The sequence below is a fragment of the Cryptomeria japonica genome, chromosome 1, assembly GCF_030272615.1.
Source record: "Cryptomeria japonica chromosome 1, Sugi_1.0, whole genome shotgun sequence".
Taxonomy (NCBI): domain Eukaryota; kingdom Viridiplantae; phylum Streptophyta; class Pinopsida; order Cupressales; family Cupressaceae; genus Cryptomeria; species Cryptomeria japonica.
In genome coordinates, this window is record NC_081405.1 from 510,777,188 (window position 1) to 510,795,151 (window position 17,964).

Below are 17,964 nucleotides of genomic sequence, written 5' to 3' on the forward strand. Positions count from 1 at the left end.
CCCCTATCCTAAAATAGAACAAATCAGGTATAGTACTACACAAGAAGAGTTGGAAGCTATAGAACAAGAACCAGTTATCAGTGTAAAAGAAGCTGAATGGAGTAGAAGACAACAAATCATATAAACATCAAGATCATGTCAACAGGTGTGTCAGATACAAGTGACAAATGAACCACAACATGAAGAAACTTGCAACATTAAATATGTTGGTATTGATACCATACATATGCTTACTAAATCACTTGAACAAGACTCAGAAACTTCATCCGATGAATCTGACAACTCTGATGACAGTCCTATTTAGGACAATATCTACTCAGGCTCAAATTCTAAATCAGCTGATACAAACAATGAAAATCTGTCTACTGGTCTTATTGTTGTTAAATCACAATATGAAGTCCAGTCTGGCATAGTGAATGATGTTACAAGTATGTCTATTGGATTAGATCAACTAAATATTAACGTGAACTTTAATAATCATGATCTAACTCTTCCTGGCCTCAAGACACTTACGCAAGGTATCATTCTGGAACTCAACTTTTGATCCGCGGCTGTGATAACAATACCATGAACACTCTTGAACCTATCCAAGATTTATCCTTAGTACATCTTGAGTTGATTGACTGCACATTACAAAAGTAGCCCATGACTATACCTACTTTTGTAAATGACTATACATTAGCCCATTATCTCAATGCAGTCGAACCTATAGACTCTTCCACTAGTGAACAAAGTGAAAATATGACTAAAGTGGATATCAAGTATCTTAGTCGCAAAAACAAGAAAAATAAAAATAAAAGATTTGATGGTGAAAACCACATTGCGGCAGTGTCAGAATCTAAAAAAGAGAAAATAAAGGGTGTACCTAAAGGTGAAAACCTCTCTGAGGTGCCTGAAGGTGAGATACTTGATATACTACCAAGTCATTTCTAGGAAAGGTCCTCCATATTGATTGAGCCAACTCAGCCAGTGAACATTGGGAGTCAAGAGACACCACACATCATTCATGTAGCTCAATCACTATCAGTAGAAGAATTGAAGTTCACTTAGCTATTCTTAGAAAAGAAAATAAACTTTGCATGGATGTACTCTGATATGCCAGGTTTGGATCCTGGTCTCATTATGCACCATCTTTCAATTACACCGGGAATAAAACCAGTTAAGTAAAAACTCTGTAAGATGCACCCGCATGTAGCACTATTAGTCAAGGCTGAACTAGAAAAAGTGCTCAACGCTGGATTCATCAGAGCTATAGATTATGTCGCATGGATTTCAAACATAGTACCTGTGTCAAAGGTAGATAAATCTATCAGAGTTTGCACAAACTTTAGAGATCTTAACAAAGCTTGTCCGAAGGATGACTTTTCATTGCCAAACATTGATATGATAGTCGACATGACTACTGGGTATGAAATGTACTCACTAATGGATGGATTCTCTAGATACAATCAAATCAAAATAGCTCCTAGAGATCAAGAAAAGACAACTTTCACTTGTGCATGGGGTACCTTTTGCTGGAACGTCATGCCATTTGGGCTAAAGAACACAAGAGCGACCTATCAAAGAGTAGTTACAACCATTTTTCATGATATGATGGATAAGAATATGGAAAATTATGTTGATGACACCTTAGTGAAGACTATGAAAAAATCAACGCATATTCAAGAGTTAGGTCCTATACTCGATAGAATGGAAAAGTTCTAACTTTGATTAAATCCAAAGAAGTGTGCATTTGGAGTGACATTTGGTAAACTACTTGGCTATATCATTTCAAAGAAGGGAATCGAGGTTGATCCTGAGAAGGTTAAAGCTATAATGGAAATGCCGCCTCCAAAGAACATCAGTCAAATGTGAAGTCTATAGGGACGTCTCCAATCCATCAGACGATTCATTTATCAGCTAGTAGACAAAGCTCAACCTTTCACAAAGGTGTTGAGAAAAGGAGTAATATACAACTAGGATCAGTAGTGTGAAAAACATCTTCAACAAATCAAAGAGTGCCTATTGAATCCACCAATATTGATGTCACCGATTCAGGGTAAACCACTAATTTTATATATATCAGCAACTGATTCATCACTGGGGGCACTTCCGGTGCAACAAGATGACAACAAAAAGGGACAAGCTATTTATTACATCAATAGGACATTGGTGTCTTATGAAATGAACTACACTATAATAGAAAAAGCATGCTTGGCATTAGTCTTTGCATCACAAAAACTGAGACACTACATGCTAGCACATTCAGTCAAGCTAGTGGCCAAAATTGATCCACTCAAATATCTTCTCAATAAGGCAACACTTACAGGAAGATTAGCGAAATGGGTAATGATCCTTACAGAGTTTGACATTGAATATGTGGAACGTAAAGTCATAAAAGGATAGGTAATTGCTGATCAAATTGCTGAAGCTCCGCTTGAAGACTCTCAACCGCTACACATAGAGTTTCCAGATGAGTCAATAATGCACTTTACTCAATAATCTTGGAAAATATTCTTCGATGGGTCCTTTACTCAAAATGGTTTAGGTGCTAGCATATTATTCATTACTCCTTAGAATTATTCAATCCCAAAGTCTTATAAGATTCTATTCCCTTGTAAAAACAACATTGCAGAATATGAAGCTTTGGTGAATGGGATAAAACTAGCTATTGAATGGAAGGTTGCAGAATTGTATATCTATGGAGATTCTCAGCTAGTGGTTAATCAAATCAATGATACATATCAGATTTGAGATGAGAAACTGATGCCTTACAAGAGAATTGTTGATGATCTTAAGAAGTATTTTTCTTTTGTATCATTCCAACAGATTCCTAGATCCGCAAACAGAGTAGCAGATGCTATGGCTACCTTGGCATCTATACTTGAGTTATAGGAGTCCAATTTTTGCTTTGATTTCTTGGTGGAAGAGTTATATTACCTCGCTTATGATTCTCCTGAGACCCAAATAGTTTGTTCTATTATTGGACATGACTCATCCTGATACAGCCACATCTATTCCTATCTACAAGACCAAATTATCCTTGGAAATCTTACTCGAAATGAGAAAAGAAACCTAACTCAAAACGCTTCGTGGTATGTTATCATAGCTAATGATTTATTTAGATGAGGTTTGGATGATACATTGCTTAGATGTCTCGAAATTAAAGAATCTAAACGTGCATTATCAGAAGTCCATGAAGGTATTTGTGGATCTCATTCTAATGGCCTTACTTTAGCTTAGAAACTACTACGGGTTGGCTACTACTGGCCAGACATGGAAAAAGATGCCATCCAATTTGCTAAGATTTGTGAGAAATGTCAGCTTCATGGAAATCTCATACATGCCCCAGCAAGGGACCTCATACCATTTATAACACACTGGCCTTTTCAGCAATGGGCCTTTGATCTAATTGGTCAGATATATCCTGCTTCATCCAACGGACATAAGTTCATCATAACTACCATTGAGTATTTCACCAAGTGGGTAGAGGTAGTTCCGCTCATCAAAGTAACTGATAAACAATTCGCCTTGTTCATCCTAAATTATATCATCTGTAGGTACGGAATACCTTCGTCCATCATGACTGATAATGGAGGACAGTTTAAGAATAAAGATCTGGATGAGTTTTTTGAGAAATTCAAAATAAAGCAACACTAGTCATCGATATATTACCCTCAAGGTAATGGACAAGCTGAGGCGTCTAACAAAAACCTACTGACTATCTTGCATAGAACAGTGAACAAATCCGAGAAGGATTGGCATCTACAACTTAATCTTGCACTATGGGCTTACAGAACAAGTATCAGAACACCTACTAGGGCTACACCTTTCTCTTTGGTGTATGGGTCCGGAGCAGTACTACCTATTGAAGTAGAAATACCATCTCTAAGAGTTTCTTTGCAAGGTCTTGTTACTGATGAAGATCATAGAATATCTAGATTGCAAGAACTCGAATTGCTGGATGAGCATTGGCAAGTGGTGTTTGATCATCTCAGACTATATCAGAAGAGAATGTCCAGAGGATATAACAAGAAAGTTAGACAAAGATAATTTCAAGTTGGTGACCTAGTTCTGAGAGAAAATCCAAAAAATCAATAGTTTTGCGACAATAAAGGGAAGTTTGAACCCAACTGGCTGGGTCCCTACATTGTTACTACAGTATTTGGCTCTGGTGCCTATCAACTTATAAACTTGGAAGGAGAACAACTCCGTGAACCGATTAACACCATCCACTTGAAGAAATTATTTGCTTAGCATTCTCTGTGCCACCAACTTGTACAGTTGGAAAAAGTCCTGCAAAAATAAAAAAAATGAAAAAAAATGAAAAAAAATAAACATAAATTAAAAAATACAAAAAATACAAAAAAATAAGAAAATTCATTAAAAAAAGAAAAAATAAATAAAAAGAGAGAAAATGCCCTAGTGAAAACTTGGTAAACAAGCACCTTGGTAAAAAAAATGAATCTCTGCCAAGCAGGTGAAAACCTAGCAAACAGGCGCCTCTTGTACTGAAGTGCTCCATCTATCAACTCAACGTTGACATTTCCTGCTTTCATGCATCTTTGCTTTCACATGTACATATTTTTTAGTCACTTTCATGACATCCTGGTTTGTTGGAACCCTCATGACTTGAAACTGATGAATGTCCTAGTCTTAGGTTACTCGATAGAGCAATTTACATATCCTAAGCAATGCCAACCAAGTCATCTTTCCGTCAGTGAAACCTGGTCGTCCACTTTGAGTGAGCCACATGTCTCCTAACTACCAAAGAGTTTTTATCACCAAGTAAAAAAGCAAAACAACATAACGGAAAACAATCACTAAACAGTTTGAGCTATGAATGAAAATTTTCTTTGCGTGTTGTCTTTTATATTGGTTTTTGATTATTATCCCTCTGAGTAACTCGAGAAAGTCTATTGTGACTAAGAGGAACAAGGATTGGGGACATAATATTTTCTTTGTTTTTTGCTTGTAGGAATGATCCCAATGATCTGGAAACATATAAATTAGTTGGGTGTCTATGATAAGAGCCTTCACAACAAGGTGAAATCGCCTCACATACCTCAACTCCACTTATTTGTATGCTATAGGGAGGTTCATATCATTTCTTTGTCTGTTTTGAGGGAATTTCTTTATGATGCAATTCGGGTCACTGCGAAATCGGTCCAAGGATATGAACAAAAAAAGGGTCATTGTGGATAAGATAATTAATATTGCACATTGAAAAAGAAAGGAACTTTAACCTGCCTATTGTGTTCATTATGCTCAGTGATGAATCTTAAGTATTTTCAATCCAGTGACTAGGTTTAGGATGCATTTTGCATATCATTTTGCATACATTCTACATTTTTGTGAATTTAGAGTGATTTTGGTATGATAATAATCTCTTTATCTTCTGAATGAGAGCTAAAAGCATCATTATTTCTTACGCTAAGTGGTCTATTTATTATCATTTCTTCGATCAAGTACTTGTGTTTTGAGATGTTTAGCTGCATACATAACATTTAATATAGCTTCATACATTTCATTATTTACTCATTTGCATTCATCTTATTGCATAGAAAAATGAAAACATTGCATTACTTATTACTCATTACACATTCATTTATTTGCATATGAAAAGAAACACAAATAGACGTCCATAATCATTTGCATTACATACATTCATATTGAAAAGAAATGCATACATATAGAATAAAGCATACAAAAGACATCTCATAAGAGAATCAACACAAGTATGGTGAAATCAAATCAAGAACTCATTAATTGACTGCTCTGATTCCATTTTCGGGATCGAAATCGAAATTCGAGATCATTTTGCTAGTCAATTTTACAATTTGGACCGCTTAATGCTCTTTTCATCAAAATGCTCATTTTTCTTCAAATTACACTCAATTTTAATGCTAAATATCAATTTCAATTCTACACATCAACATTACGATCAACTTTGCACTCAATTTCATCAATCAATGCCAAATTTTTCAAATATTCCTCCGAATCAATTTGTGCTCAAATAACTTATTCTCATCACACAATTGCCTATAATCATCAATCCCTCATTATCTTTCAATTTCGTTCCCGAGGGGGCATACTCATGACCTTATGACCTCACATCTCACAAGTCGAGAAATTTTTCAAATCTTCATCAAAAGTCGAGCAAAATCTTTCCAATTAAAGAAAATCAATTCTTATTGCTAAGGGGCATCTCAGCTTCATCACTTCACATCAAGTTGAGATCTCTCGATCATCTGAATTGAATCAATCGCTAGGGGCATATCAGTTTTATCACTTCAAATCAAGTTGATATTTGTCTTTCATCTAAGTCAATCTCTTAACATTAATTAGTTTCATCGCTTCACATCAAGCTGATTATTCATTTAAAATTAATCAAAAGTTTAAAGAGTATCTTTGATCACACTCAATCTAAGCAGGTGTTCAGTATTCATTTCTTGATCAAGTTGAATAGTTTATCTTCATCATATCTTGATCAATCAAGTTCAAGATTAATTTTTATCATCACTCACTGCATGTAATTTCAATCAAGTTCTAGATTAGTAAGATCCACTTCTTGATCAATCAAGTTTAAGTTTGGTATCTTTTGTTTTCTATCATTCCTCAGTTCAATCAAGTTTAGGAATGGTATCGCTTTAATTAGACTTCATTCAGCTTTGTCACTTCGAATCAAGCTAAACACCTTACTCTTCATCTAGTTCGTGATCATTCAAGTTCAGAACTGGCATCTCCTAGACATCACACATTCTTTGAACCAACATGCTACTCGCACATTAATTCAAAGAGGGGCAAATGTAATAACCTAAAAATGGTCATCTAAACCATGGGCCCCTAATCTCGACAACATCACCAAGGTCCTAACCAAAGGCAATTAAATCAATCTTGAGCACATTATTAATTCTTTAATCATCAAATATCACAGGGCAAATCAATTACTCAATATTAATTAAATATTCATTTAATTAATTGAATCATTTCCAAGAATATCATTTTTTATCAATTAACCCATTTTAATTTATTAAATATCCTTGCATATTTAATTAATTAATAAATTGCCATTTAATCATGCAAAAAGAATTAATTTATTACAAAAGAGAAATTAATTACAAAACAAGAGTTGAATTGAAATTAAATAAAAGAATTGAATTGAAAGAGAAATCAAACTTGAGATATTATTTATTTTTCTAAATTTAGAACTTGAAATTAGAAAAGCAATTTAATTGAATTATTAAATTATTCTCTAAAATTGGAACTCAAAGCTTTTCAAAAAAAGAAGTTCAGTTGCATTGAAAAGACTCTTTTCTTGAAATAAATAAAAGAATTATCTATTTTTATCACAAATGCATGGAATTAATTTATTATTATTTCCAATGCAACTTGGACTTCTAATTTGAATGTATTTCAATTAAACTATAATTGGAATCTATCTCAAGGTTAACTAAACTTGATTTCTCAATTATTTTCAATTAATTCTAAATTGAGCTTTTTCTGTTGTGATTCTCTATAAATTCAGTCTTTAGCTCTCATTCCAATTTACCCCAGAGATTTTTGAGAACACACTTGGAGATTATTATCACGCTAATTTTGCTCTAGAGTAATTGAAGATTATTGTGCTTTTTAGATTATTTGCATCCACCTTACATCCATTATTGCTTGAATTGATTATTTTGCTTGAATTATTCATCCATGTTGCATCCATATAGTTAATATCATATAGATTAAATCCTTCATCTTGGTGTAGTCTAGTCACTGGTATTGCTTATAAAAATCTGAGAGCAATCTTATACTCGCATCTTTTAGAAGGCAATTAGTCGCTTTGTTATGGTTTTTTACTTATTGATTATTGATTATTAACCATGCATATAATGACTTAATTGAAGTGTTGTGCTTGCAGCTTACAGACCACTTTTTCACACACACACTTGCTGCTAAAATTGAGGATAAGGATGAAGGGGTAATTGATAGTGGTTGTTCACATCATATTACTAGAGATAAAGGGAAGTTTTTATCTTTGCAAGAATTTGATGGTGGACTAGCTAGATTTGGAGATGACAAGGCATGTATGATTAAAGAAGAAGGAACTTTATCATTGGATGGTAAGAACAATACTGACAATGTTTATTATGTTGAAGGTTTGAAGCATAATATTTTGAGTGTAGGACAATTGGTAGATAAGGGATTCCAATTAAGGTTCAAGGATGGAAAATACAAAATCATTAACAGATCTGGCTTGGAGATTGCAACCGATACATCGACAAAGGGTAACATATTTTATTTGAACTCCGGTGAGAAGACATGTTTTATTACATAGATTGATGAAAGTTGGTTATGGCATAAAATGATGTGTCATGTGAATTTTGATTGCATTATGAAGATCAGTTCAATTAAGGCTATTAGAGATATACCTAAGATTATGAAGCCCTATAATTCGATATGTAAAGAATATCAAATGGGTAAATAGGTCAAAACATCTTTTAGGAGTATACAAGATAAATAAAATGATGTTATTGATCTTATTCATACTGATTTGTGTGGCCCTGATAGAGTTAAAAGTTTTCATGGTGATAGATATCTCATGCTAATCATTCATGATTATTCTAGGCTGATGTGGGTTACTTTTTTGAGAGAAAAATCTGAAGCATTTGAAAAGTGTAAAATATTTAAGGCTAAAGTGGAAACTAAGATAGGACTGAAGATTAAATGTTTGAGATTAGATCATGGTGGAGAATTCACATCTAGTGAGTTTAATAACTTTTGTGACAAGCATGGTATAAGAAGACAATTTTTTTCTCCCCAGACACCTAAGTGGAATGGAGCTGTGGAAAGGAAAAACAGAACTGCCTTGGATGCTACTAGAATAATGATGATGGAAGCAAGTCTACCTCATATCTACTGGAGAGAAGCAGTGAGTATAGCAGTTTACACATTCAACATAGTACATATCAAAGGAGAAACCGGTAAGACACCTTATGAATAATGGTTTGGCAATACACCTACAATTAAGTATTTCAGAATTTTTGGTAGTAAATGTTATATCAGTAGAGATGATACTATTGGGAAATTTGATCCTAGAAGTGATGAAGGTATATTTATTGGTTATTCTAATGAAAGAAAAGCATATAAATGTCATAACAAGAGATTGTAGAGAATTGTGGAGAGTGCTAATGTTAAAGTAGATGAGCTGAGCAAAAGTCAAATCAGACTTTATGAGAAGGAACCGGTAGTGGAAATGATTATATCTGAACCAGTAGCACCTTTACTAGAACAGAGAGTTGAACCAGTTATTCCAACAACATCAAAGAATTCTACAGTAACTGAAGAATAGGGAAGAAGAACAGATAATCACAAGACTCTTAGGTATGTGAGATTGAATCATTCTAAAGATCAAATTATTGGGAATAAGAGTAATGGAGTGATGACAAGAAGAAGACTGGCAACTAATGAGGTATGTTTAATTTCACAAGTTGAATCAGTAACAGTAATTGAGACATGTAAAGATGAATTTTGGTTAAAAACCATGGAAGAAGAATTAGATCAGATTGAGAAAAAAAACACATGGACTTTGGTTCTCCGACCTAAAAATAAAAATGTTATTGGAACTAAATGCGTTTTTAGGAATAAACTGAACGAGGATGGTCAAGTTATAAGGATTAAGGCTAGATTGGTTTGTAAAAGGTATTCTCAGAAGGAAGGAATTGATTATGGAGAAACTTTTGCACCGGTAGCTAGGATTGAAGCTATAAGATTATCTCTTGCCTATGTTTCTTATAAAAACTACAAGGTTTATCAGATGGATGTTAAATATGCATTCTTGAATGGAGATCTTGATGACTAAGTTTATATTAAACAACTTGATGGTTTTTCACTATCAGATGATACTGATATGGCTTGTAGGTTAAGGAAAGCTTTATATGGATTGAAACAAGCACCTAGAGCTTGGTATGAAAGGTTGGATAAATATCTTTTGAAGCTTGGTTTTACTAAGGGCAGTGCTGACAGTAATTTATATTATAAAATCATTGATGATGATATACTGATTGTTGAAGTATTTTTTGATGACATTATTTTTGCAGCTGAAGATAAATTGTGCATAGAATTTTCTAAGAATATGGAGAAATAATTTGAGATATCTATGATTGGAGGTCTACTTTATTTGACTTAGACTAGGCTTGACATTATGAATGATGTTTGTATTGTTTCAAGATTTCAGAGTGATCCTAGAGAAAATCATGAGATGGTGGTGAAAAAGATTTTTAGATACATACAAGGTACATCAGAATATGTTTTGTGGTATCCTAAGGATGATAACTTTACTTTATGTGCATATACAGATGTTGATTGGGCTGAAGATGTTGATGACCGGAAAAGTACTTCTGATGGAGCTTTCTTTCTTGGAAAGAAGTTGGTTTCATGGATCAGTAAGAAACAATCATGTACTTCTTTATCTACTACTGAAGTTGAGTATGTTGTTGCTGCTATTAATTGTACAAAAGTTTTATGGATGAAGAAAATGTTGAAGGATATAAAGGTGTATTGTGATGCACTGGTGGTTATTCATTGTGATAACTCTACTGCTATTGATATATCAAAGAATTCAATATTTCACTCTAAGACAAAACACATATCTATCAAGTATAACTTTTTAAAGGAGAAGGTGGAAGCAAATGAAGTTAAACTGGTTTATGTGAACATTAAAGAACAAATTGTAGATATTTTCACTAAACCTCTATCCAAGGAATCATTTGAGTACCAGAGAGACAAATTGGGGGTTTTCGCCCCTCTGGCAGAGACTTGATTGATGCGGTTTGGCATCAATCCAGTATGCATTATCAAAGATACTATTCATTATAACACTGATGTGGGATGCTATTGCTCAAGGGGCGTAGTTAGCTTTGAGATTTAGAGGCTTATATTCTTGCTTTGATAATTTTTAAGATCTCTAGCATTGATGTCAAAGGGGGAGAGATGGTGATGTGAAAAAGAAATTCAAAAATTAATAGAGATATTATTCAAAGGGGAGAGTTATTAATATTCGGAGCTATATGCAAGAGATTTTTGGCTGTCTTCCACAGGGGGAGACTTGGTTGGCATTTCTTGGTACTTAGATGTTTTTCACATCTAGTGTTGCCATCAATGCCAAAGGGGGAGATTATTGGCCATTTGGTGAAATTGATTGTGTGTTGCATTGATTTTTTATCGTTTATGTCAACACTAGAAGATTGCATGCTTTATCAACACCCTTCTAGTCCCGGTTGGTTGAGTGATTTTTGGTTAACTTGGATCCAGCATGATCCGGTTGACTCTGGTATAATCTGGTGATGGAATTGGCTTGTTCATGATGCTTATTGCTCATATTTGGTTAGTTGGTTTTGGTTTGGTGATTCGATGCTATCCTGTTTACTTAGAAGATTGGTTTCTGGTTCCGATGAGGGTTTTATTGGCAGAGATCTTGGTGGAGATCTTTGATGCATTGCATAATTGGTATTGGTGCAACTTTTGATGGAGTTTCAGGATGTTGTTGGTGATCATGTTTGGAACTTGGATTTTGGAGATCATTGTTGAAGCATGTGGACCTATACTTGGTCTCGGTTGATCTAGGTTATGGACCGACATTGATGTAACGTGTGGATAGGACCTATTGTTGTAATTCTGGGATGTCTTATGTGTTGGATATTATTTGTTTCAGTCTAAGGCCAACATGGTTTGTAATTAATTAATTGGTTTATTGTTTGGTAGTGAGGGTTTGTATAAATAAGATATAAGATCTCATTGTAGATCATCATGGTTATTGTAAGAGGTCAAGGTCAAGGAATGTAATGTGCAAATAATGTAATATCACTCTAGTAGAGGAGTTGGTTGATCATTGGAGATCGAATTGGGTTTGTGTAAGAGGATTTAGTCCTTCGGTATTGAGCTTAACTAGAACTATACTCAGGCATAGGAGATGCTATCTTTTACAGTTCAACACTTCTCCGGATTGTAGTTTGGATTTGTATGTAGTTAGAGAGTCCCCTTTTGTGATGAGAAGTGTGCTCTAGGTTGTTGGCCTTCCTGCAAGTGTAGGCCCCTTCATTGAAAATTCACATACTTACTATACAAGTATTATCTGACAGTCGGTAGGCTTCCTACCGTGGTTTTTCCCTTTACTGGGTTTTCCATGTACAAATCTTGGTGTTGTGTGGATGATATTTATTCTGTGTTTATTGCTTATACTTAAGTGGATTAACTGCTATTCCAATATTATTGTTTTGGGTTCCAATATTAAATTTTAAATGGCTAATGCTTCTGGTAATCTGTGACAATTGATTCACCCCCCCCCTCTCAGTTGTCTTTCAGTTATCTGAACTATCTAACATGGTGATAGCTAGACTAATGATAATTTGGGACTACCATGATAGAAGCAAAAATGGGCAAAGAGAGAACAAGTGGGTCTAAAGATGCACCCATAACATTAGAGGAAGATGAATCAACTCCATAGGAGCTATCAGAAAAGAGGATATGAAGGTCCTCAATGGTGTCCTTCAAGTTAGCAATTTGGGAGTCTAAAAATAATAATGTAATGTCTAGTAGTAATGGTTCCTGATGAACCAATTCCCAAAGACATAAATGATCCTATTGCAAAGAATCATTGGAAGCTTTTAGTGAAGAAACTTTAAATCTAAAGAAACAACAAGTGTAGATGGGTTATCAATAATTGATCATCTTAGAAGGATGTTTCCATACAAGATGGGCCAATAGAAGTCTCGGTATCATCCACATGAGCTTGGTCATATGAGGAAACATCATTTTTAGTTGAAGATCTAATGTCTCCATACAATTGCTGGATGATGGTCCAAGAAATGAAAGGGCACTTTGTGTGCTCTATGTGATGTAGAGTATCCTTAGAAATAGTAATGTATATTAGTCCATAGACCATGTCATTATTGTGAAACCATGCATTTTTATTTTCATAGTCACATGGATTAGGATCAAGTCCAAAGAGATAGGGTAGTAGATCCTACTCAAGGAAGTGATTCTTTATCCCTTATTTCTAGGACAAATAGTTCTCTAAACTTAGCATAACAATAGAAGGATGAAAATAATCATCAAGAGACATGATTAACCCCTGCATGAATGGAACTTTATCTTGGTTCACAATTACACAAAAATATTAGAAGACATCCCCCAAGGCAATGAAAATTCAATTCTTTCTAATAACCCTAATCCTCAGTACTTGCAAAAGATATAAATTTTGTAATGCACATTTTATCCAATATCTAGTGGAACTATTAGTTCTACTAGGGTGAACACATATTCAACTAGTTTTCAATGATACTTAACACAATCATCATGGTAGATAAAAGTTCATTAAGGAGATGGTGAATTCATCGCCTTTTTTTTATGAATAGGCATGTCTATTAACATATTTAAAGGTACACTATTCACATTAAAGGGTAGGAGGATAAGAGAGCACTCCTTGAGAGTGACTTGGGAAAAGGCTAAAAAACAACTTAAAACATGAACATGGGCAATTACCGAAAATGGAAATACAAAAAGTGATTGTTAATTAGCTAAAGTAGTGGCTAATGGTGTCAGCGGAGGATTATTGTCATCTTTACAACCCCATACATCAATGGGGTAAGAAGTGTCACCTAGAAGGGGCCACCCCTCTTCGATAGTAGCATATTCGTCTTTCTCAATGACCTTCCTAGCCAAATAAATGGCTAGTGATAGTCGTGGAAGCCATATGGATGAGCTCGACCAACTAGAATCAACCTTCATGTCTAGCAAGCTTGTGCACCACTAGGAAAGGGGTCCACTCCTCTGGTGTTCCACCCAAAAGTATAGCCACCACATTGCAGAGAGGTAGAATGTGTGTTGTGTTGAAAGTATCTTCTACAACCAAAATGGTAGTGAGGGGCTTGAGAATGCAAAGTGTGCGAGTGCTTCAAAGAAGAGTTGTGGCCGCACCAACTACCATGTGGCAGAGATTGGGTACTAGAAATAGAAGGATCTAGTGGCACTCTAGCAACAATATAGGGAGTGCTTCCCCAATGTTGTAGAAACCCCTATAATTGGCCCACCTCAAGTGCAACCTTGTTGGATTTCACTTGAATATGAAGCATCACATAATTACAAATAAAAGATTTAGTGAATATAGAACATAAGTTTTAAGAGAGTTGTGAGAAAAAATAGCAACATTCTTATCTTTATATAAAGTGAAAAGGATCCCAATCCTTAAAGAATGATATATTTACACGAACTAAAATAGAAATGGGGGAATCTCCCAACAAGATCCTATGTAAAGAAAAAGGCTTGGGCTGAAAGGGCCACAAATAATCATGAATCCATGTCCACAACTGTTGGGCTCTTCTACACTACCAAAAGAGTTGGATGAAAGTCTAAGGTTGCCCACAAAATGGACAAAGGGGTTCTGGGACACCCTGATGATGGAAATAGGGTAGACAACTAAGTAGGGGGGGGTGTGAATCAATTGAAACAAAAAATCACACTAAAAATTATTCTTAGATCTGATAATTAAACATGAAAGCATAAATCAACAACACAACATAAACACACATAACACCAAGATTTTTGACATTGAAACCTGGTTAAGGGGAAAAAAACTGTGGGGATGAACCCACAAAATAGGTATACTTTTTTAGAAGTATTAAAAGGAGAATGCACATGCATTTAGGCACACTACCTAGAGCTCATTGCTCAAAAGATAAAGAAAGGCTCACTACATTACAAACAATCATGGATCACATCCGAAAATCATGAAATAAGAAATAGCATCTCCTTAATGCCCGGTTCAGTCCCACTGAAGCACAAAAAAACTTTATTCTTCACCCTTCTTCTTTGCCTTCAAAAGATATATTCATTCAATGCACATACATTGTCACTCATCCACAACCCACACATGAATGCAATATTATCATAATTATTTATACATGACATCAACCTTGGAGAAATCATCAAGGTCAGCTCAATAATCACCACCTAATTACAAAAATACAATCACACTCAATACAATATTATATGCAGACCAAGAAATATGGGTCAAGACATAGAATGCACCCAAATATTTTTCCTCCAACATGAAACACCTCCAAGAATTATACCTCAACAATCTACAACACACTACAAGCATCTAGTTGACCAAGAACATGAAGAACACCAGCGAACCAAAGAAAACCATAGATTATGAGCTCAAAAATCAATGTGGACCACCAACACAAAAGGCACATGATCTAGAAACATCCACAAGAATGATGAATTACCATAGCAACATCCACACCAACACAAATTACTAGAATCACTAACATCTTCATACCGAACCTTAGGAACACTAACTGCAATGACTTTCAACCTTGAAAATTCACTTGTGGACCTCCAAAACATGAACCACTTCAATTAAGGACACACACCAACATCCCAAACATACCTCCAAATCTACAGAACAAAATATTACAATGTAGAGAAATGCAGATCCAAATACTGACATTTTGTCACCACTGAACAATTGAAAAACCAACCACAACATAGATACCCATAACTCAACTAAATCTCCATGCGAACCTCTAAAACTTGAATTTAATCAACTACATACAGCCCTCTACAAAACCTTTAATCCACAAACCCTGAGCTCGATCATACTCACTATGTTGAACAAGATAACTTACTGAACTTTACTATGTCATTGTCTCAGATAGAGAAATATGTTGACATCAATGACAACACATCTCTCAAACATCTCTCAATCACATATTTGCAAAATTCTTCCAACAATCTCCCCCTTTGGCATTGATGACAATATATGATGTGAAAAACACAATAATGACAAAGAAATCAATAACTCCCCCTTAGATCTTGCACAATACTCTTCTCTTATTTTCATCTCTATATAGTTTTTCACATGACTCTCTCCTCCTTTGAAATAAATGGAAAAGACACATATTTGCAATCAACCACAAAAATGACTCACAAAACTGAATACTCCCACTGAGTGGAAGCCACCTATCATTAATCCAAATCACAATATATGACCATGAAAATGCATCAGATTGATGCATACCAATGCATCTTAATTCTGATCAGGAGGGGAAATCACCCCTAACTTCCCTTTTAGACACTCAAAAGTATCCTTAGGCAAAAGCCTTGTGAAGATGTCTGCAACCTATTCCTTAGAAGACACATACTCCAATCTAACTTCCTTCTCATTTACCTTTTCTCTTAGAAATTGAAACTTGATGGATATATGTTTAGTCTTTGAATGCAACACTGGATTCTTAGAAATGTTAATTGCACTTGAATTGTCACATTAAATGGCAATAGGCTCATCTTCAACATCTGCTTCATCCATACCACCTGAGTACAATTGTTTGTTGTAGCAATACACTCTGCCTATGTAGTAGATAAAGAAATAGAATTTTGTTTTTTGCTCAACCATGAAACCAATATTTTTCCCAAGAAAAATGCACCACCACTAGTACTCTTCTTATCATCCATATCTCCTATGAAATAATCAGCATTAAAATATCTCGAAGTAAAATCATAATCTTTAGAATACCACAGACCAAAATCAATTGTTCCTTTCAACCGCTTAATACATTTAATCAAAAGAAATATGCAAGAACATAAAACAAACATACATAACACCATAACACAAGGATTTCCTTGAATTTCAGACTCTTGTGTCTTTCTTCAACACTTGCACTAATTCCTTCTCCTTGAGGCATTGGAATCTCTAGAATGATCTGAACTTGATTTTGTTTTTGAGGTTGCTTCCCATTGTTTGTATTGTCACTTTGATCATCTGAATCATACCTCAAGATCGGAATTGTATCTCATTACTTTCATCAACCTTGACATTTTCACTCTCAACTATCTTCCTGAGTCTCTTATTATAGCATCAATAGGCCTTGCTTTTGGTAGAATAACCAAGAAATATTCCTTCATCACATCTAGCATCAAACTTTCCTAGATCTTCATAGTTCTTGATATAACATTTACTTATAATTTTTTTGAAATATTTAATAGTAGGAGCATGACCAAGCTATAATTCATAAGGAGTCTTACCAGTATCACCTCTGATGTGCACTAGGTTAAGAGTGTAAACAAAAATACTCACAACTTCTCTCCAATAGACATGTGGAACATTTACCTCCAACAACATTGTCCTAGAAGTTTCTTGAATGGTTCTGTTCTTCCTTTCCACAACTCCATTTCATTGAGGGGTTCTCGGAGTAGACAATTGTCTCCTTAACCCATGTTATTCACAAAATGCATTGAACTCACCGGAAGTGAATTCACCACCTCTGTCAGATCTTAGACACTTCAACTTAAAACCTATCTTAGTCTCAACCATAGCCTTGAAAATCTTGAACTTGTCTAGAGCCTCAAACTTCTCCCTAAAAAAAGTAAGCCACATCATCCTAGAATAATCATCAATCAACAACATGAAATATTTGTCTCCCTGCAAAATTTTGACTCTAGAAGGACCACATAAATCAGTATACAATAGATCCAAAAATCCACTTGAACAATGATTCTTACTCATGAAAGTAAATTTGGTTTGTTTCCCTAACATTCCTTGCACATATGTTTAGCAGGTTTCATTAACCTAGGAAGATTTCTCACAACCTGAGTAGAACTTATCTTAACAATGTCATCAAAATTCACATGACACATTCTTCTATGCCACAACCAAATTTCATCAACCTGAGCAATCAAACATATTTTACCACACTATTTGGATGAAAGATATTACCTTTTGTCTTTGTACCTGATTCTATCTCAATTCTGGAACTACCCAAGATTCTACACTTGCCATTCTTGAATTGATGATCACATCCCTTATCAACCACCTGTCCAACACTCAGAAGATTATTCTTTAGACCATCTGCATACAAGACATCATCAATATTGTGCTTACCATCAAGAGAAATGGATCCTCTATCATAGATTATACCAACTTTATCATCACCA